Source organism: Gorilla gorilla, chromosome 11 (assembly GCF_029281585.2).
Source record: "Gorilla gorilla gorilla isolate KB3781 chromosome 11, NHGRI_mGorGor1-v2.1_pri, whole genome shotgun sequence".
In the NCBI taxonomy this organism is placed as follows: Eukaryota; Metazoa; Chordata; class Mammalia; order Primates; family Hominidae; genus Gorilla; species Gorilla gorilla.
Window position 1 is genome coordinate 38,713,383 of NC_073235.2, and position 5,787 is coordinate 38,719,169.

The 5,787-nt window shown below is 38.5% G+C and overlaps 1 pseudogene; it reads right to left on the reverse strand.

The window, feature by feature from the left end:
- Positions 1–3,853: 3,853 nt before the first annotated feature.
- On the reverse strand, positions 3,854–5,474 carry LOC101138283 (heterogeneous nuclear ribonucleoprotein K-like; annotated as a pseudogene).
- Positions 5,475–5,787: the final 313 nt, after the last annotated feature.

The window sequence follows — 5,787 nt, forward strand, 5'->3', positions numbered from 1 at the left end:
TTAATATTTTGCATATATTATTTTAAACCAAAAAGGCATGCTGTGTATGCTGTTGTACACTCTCCTGTTTTGATTCTCCCCTTTTACTCCCCTTAAACTAAATAGACTTTAAGTGCCTTTCCATGTTATTTAATAGCCCTCTAAACATCCTTTTAAATGTCTTCCAGGATTCTATATTTGGATATACTATTTTTATTTAAGCCATCCCTTATGGTGGGACACTTTTGCATCATGTGTTTTACATTATTGTCAATAATACTTGTTATCCCTGAACTCTGAGTTTTATAGCTAGCAGACTTGTTTGGGAACAGTTCAGAAAGAAGCTGACTCAGTCTTAGAAGGTCTCGGCTGACCAGCTCCAGTATGGATTATTGCTCCTGTCTGTCCTATTTGTTCTTTCCTCTCTGATTGTTCTCTTTTCCTTTCATAGGCCTGTGACAGAGGGAAGTCTAGAGCTCTCCATCTTCCCCCAGCTCACTTTGTCTTGCTCTTCATCTCAGGAGGCCACAAGGCCTGAAACTGAGATCATCGATGTCATGCTGGCTCCTCTCCTTGCTTGTTAAAAATAATCAGGGACACAGTTAAAGAATAAGATAGTACAGATGCTCCTCAACTTATGATGGGGTTATGTCCTGAATGTCCTGATAAACCCATCATAAGTGAAAATATTGTGTCAAAAATACATTTAATAAACCTAACCTACCGAACATCACAGTTTAGCCCAGCCTAATTTAAACGTGCTCAGAACGCTTACATTAGCCTGCCGTTGGACAAAATAACCTAACACAAAGCTTATTTTATAATAAAGCATCAAATATCTCATATAATTTATTGAATACTCTACTGAAAATGTAAAATAGAATGATTGTATAGGTACTCAAAATATGTTTTATACTGAACAAGTATCAATTTTGCACCATCATAAAGCTGAAAGATGTTTCATAACATGGTTCATGTTATGAACTTATGGTTCATAAGTGGAACCATAATAAGTCAGGGACCGCCTGTACTGTGAGGATTAGAACAAGGGGTTACTCACCTTACCCTTGCCAACTTCCCAATTCTCTATAATTTCCCAGAGGTGCATTGTAATTTCTACAATTAATTTTAATTTTTGTGGGTGCATAGTAGGTGTATGTATGGGGTACATGAGATGTTGTGATACAGGCATGCAGTGAGTAATAATCACGTCATGGAAAATGGGGTATCCATCCCTTCAAGTATTTATTCTTTGTATTACAAACAATCCAATTATACTTTTTAAGTTATTTTTAAATGTACGATTAAATTATTATTGGCTATAGTTGCCCTGTTGTGCTAGCAAACTCTAGGCCTTATTCATTCTTTCTATTTTTTTGGTACCCATTAACCATCCCCACCTTCCCCTCTCCTTCCCACCTTCCCTCTGGTAACCCTTCTTCTGCCCTCTAGCTCCATGAGTTCAATTGTTTTGATTTTTAGATTCCCCCAGATAAGTGAGAACATGTGATGTTTGTCTTTCTGTGCCTGGCTTATTCCACTTAATGTAATGACCTCCAGTTCTATCCATGTTGTTGCAAATGACAGGATCTCATTCATTTTTTTGTGGCTGAATAGTACTCCATTGTGTATAAGTACCACATTTTCTGTATTCATTGCATTAGTTTTCTCTCACACTGCTAATAAAGACATACCCAGGACTGGGTAAGTTATAAAAGAAAGAGGTTTAATTAACTCATAGTTCCATATGGCTGGAGAGGCCTCAAAGTCATGGCAGAAAGTGAAGGGGAAGCAAAACACATCTTACATGGCAGCAGGCAAAAGAGAGCTTGTGCAGGGTAACTCCCATTTAGAAAACCATAAGTTCTCATGAGACTTATTTACTACCACAAGAACAGTATGGGAGAAACGGCCCCCATAATTCGCTTATCTCCAGCTGGCCCCACCCTTGACACATGGGGATTATTACAATTCAAGGTGAGATTTGGGTGGGGACACAGCCAAACCATATCATCCATTTATCTGTTGACAGACACTTAGGTTGCTTCCAAATCTTGGCTATTGTAAACAGTGCTCAAACAAACTTGGGAGTGCAGATATCTCTTTGATATACTGATTTCTTTTTGGGGGTATATATCCAACAGTGGGATTGCTGGATCATATGGTAGCTTATTTTTAGTTTTTTGAGGAACCTCCAAACTGTTTTTCATGGTGGTTGTACTAATTTACATTCCCACCAACAGTGTAAGAAGGTTTCCTTTTCTCCATATCCTCACCAGCATTTGTTATTGCCTGTCTTCTGGATAAAAGTCATTTTAACTGGAGTGAGATGATATCTCATTGTAGATTTGATTTGTGTTTCTCTGATGATCAGTGATGTTGCATACCTTTTCTTATGCCTGTTTGCTATTTGTATGTCTTCTTTTGAGAAATGTCTATTTAAATCTTTTGTCCATTTTTAAATCAGATTATTAGATTATTTCCTATAGAGTTGTTTGAGTGCCTTATATATTCTGGTTTTTAATCCCTTGTCAGATGAGTAGTTTGCAAATATTTTCTCCCATTCTGTGGGTTGTCTCTTCACTTTGTTGATTGTTTCCTTTGCTGTGCAGAAGCTTTTTAACTTGATATCATCCCATTTGTCCATTTTTGGTTTGGTTGCCTCTGCTTATAGGGTCTTACTCAAGAATTTTTTGCCCAGACCAATGTCCTGGAGATTTTCCCCAATGTTTTCTTGTAGTGGTTTCATAGTTTGAGGTCTTAGTTTTAAGTCTTTTATCCATTTTGATTTGATGTTTGTATTTGGCAAGAGATAGGGGTATAGCTCCATTCATCTGCATATGGATATCCAGTTTTTCCAGCACCATTTATCAATGATACTGTCTTTTCCCCAATGTCTGTTCTTGGCACCTTTCTTGAAAATGAGTTCACTGTAGGTGCATGGGTTTGTTTCTGGGTTGTCTATTCTGTTCCATTGGTCTATGTGTTTTTATACTAGTACCACGCTGTTTTGGTTACTATAGCTCTGTGGTATAATTTGAAGTCAGGCGATGTGATTCCTTCAGTTTTCTTCTTTTTGCTTAAGATAGCTTTGGGTATTTTGGTTTTTTTGTGGTTCCATATAAATTTTAGGATTATTTTTTCTATTTCTGTGAAGAATGTCATTGGTGTTTTGATAGGAATAGCATTGAATCTATAGATTGCTTTGGGTAGTATAGACATTTTAACAGTATTGATTTTTCTGGTCCATAAACATGAAATAGCTTTCTATTTTGTAAATGTTGTCTTCCATTTCTTTCATCAGTGTTTTACAGTTTTCCTTATAAAGATCTTTCCCTTCTTTGGTTAATACTTAGGTATTTAATTTTATTTATGGCTATTGTAAATGAGATTACTAATTTACATTCCCAACAACAGTGTAAGAAGGTTCCCTTTTCTCCACATCCTCACCAGCATTTGTTATTGCCTGTCTTTTGGATAAGAGCTATTTTAACTGGAGTGAGATTATATCTCATTGTAGTTTTGATTTGCATTTCTGTGATGATCAGTGATGTTGCATACCTTTTCTTATGCCTGTTTGCCATTTGTATGTCTTCTTTTTTGGGGTTAATTAAATATTTTAAAAATCATAAAATGTTTCTTACAAAAGAGCATTACATTCTGCACACTGCTCTAAACAGATGCCAGGGACGTGTGGACTATTGTTACTTTTCCTCCCTGTCCCACCCCCCAAATGTTACAGTGACCACAAAGCAAGGTGTTCATAATAATTACATGGGGGGAATTTCTTCAAACCACCAACAATAACAAAAAATAAAATTGGCTCACTCTGCTGCTGTTTCAAAATTTCAATGTTAGTTTTTTTTTTGCATGCCCTTCCCCCCTCCAACCTTGTTTGTAAGGATCTAAAACATTACATCTGGTGAACAGCAAAGATTTCACTACACCTTAAATGCAGAACACCTATGAAGCAGAGGAATGTTAGCTTTTTAAACAGAAGCAGATTGAAAAAAAAAAAAGACGCAGGACTCCTTCAGTTCTTCACTAGTCTTAGAAAAACTTTCCAGAATACTGCTTCACACTATTCTGCGGCAAATACTGTGCATTCTGTATCTGGTCCTGTGTTCCTGTAATGGTAATGATCCGATCTTCGGATCCTTCTAAAGGCTCATCAATTTTGATCGAAGCTCCCTACTCATGACAGATTTGTTTAATCCACTGACCACCTTTGCCAATAATAGATCCAGCCAAATCTTTGGGAATAGTTACTTGTGTAGTAATAATAGGTCCACCAAGATCACCATATGAGCCATGACACCCTGCATAGGAATAATCATATCTGGAGCCACCCTGTGGTTCATAAGCCATCTGCCATTCTGATGCGTTCCATGTATCTATTGCAGAGCCCCAAGTTTCATCAGCACTGAAATCAACCACGCCGTCGTAACGGTTTCCAGGTCTCCCTTTTCTGTTATAGGTCATGAGGTCTCCCCCCTAGGTGGTGGTGGTGGAGGAAGAGGAACATTCCGAGCTCTGCTACCACTCTGGCCACCTCATCCGGGAGGAGGGGGAGGTGGTCCTCGACGAGGGCTCATATAAACATAATCTCTTCTAGATGGAGGCATGGGACGCCCACCCCGACCAGGAGACATTTTGTCAAAACCACCTCTTCCCCGCATCAGAAATCTCACTGGGCGTCCACGGTGGTCAGCAAACACCATTGTAAAACCACCATAATCATAGGTTTCATCGTAAAAATTGGGATCATAAGGCTGTGCATGTCCTTTGATGGGAGACTCAGAAATAAGATCAAGGATGATCTTTATGCACTCTACAACCCTATTGGGTTTTCCTCCAATAAGAACAACTCTATCAGTGAAATGAGGACAACATTCCTGGAAAAGCGTGATGGTTGTTTGTGTGTTTTCTCAGTTCTTTGATTTTAGCACCTTTGACCCCAATAATTCCTCCTGCTAGACTCTGATGAATCAACAGCCTCAACTCGCAGTCAAAGTCCCTTCCTTTATAGTGTTGGTAATTTAAGTATTCCACAGCATCAGATTCGAGCGGGAGCTGGCTGGTTGCAGTGGGTGATGGCAACTGTGGGCCCTCTTCCAAGGTAGTGATGATTTTCTTCAGAATTTCTCCAATTGTTTCGATATCAGCACTGATATGCAATATGCGCTGTGGGCCACTGCTGTCTAGAACTGAAATGCTGGCGTTGTAGTCTGTATGGAGAGCCTTAATATTCTTGCCTCCTTTTCCAGTCACTGCTCCAGCATTCTTGCTCTGAAGCAGAATGGGTAGTTCAACCATCTCATCAGTGTTTCTAGATCTTTTAAATGCTTGTTCCTCTTCCATATCTTCTGCAGGGCGTTTACCAAATTCACCACTGGTTTCAGTGTTAGGGAAGGTTTCTTCTGGCTGTTCAGTTTCCATATTCTTGTATTAAATGGACACACCAATCAGTTGTTATATATCCTTGCAGAGCAGAACTGAAGTGTTCTTGGTCGGATCAACAACTGACACCCCAGTGCTGCAGTAGCTGCTTGAGGCCACCATCCCTCTGACGCTGCGCTTGTGTGTCTTTTCTTGAGAAATTTCTAATTAAATTTTTCCTCCACTTTTAAATCAGATTATTAGATTATTTCCTATAGAGTTGTTTGATTACTTTTTAATTTCTTTTTCAAATTGTTCACTATTGGTATACAGAAATGTTACTGATTTTCATATGCTGATATTGTATCCTGCAACTTTACTGAATTTATCAGTTCTAATAGTTTTTTGGTGGATTCTTTAGGTTTTTCC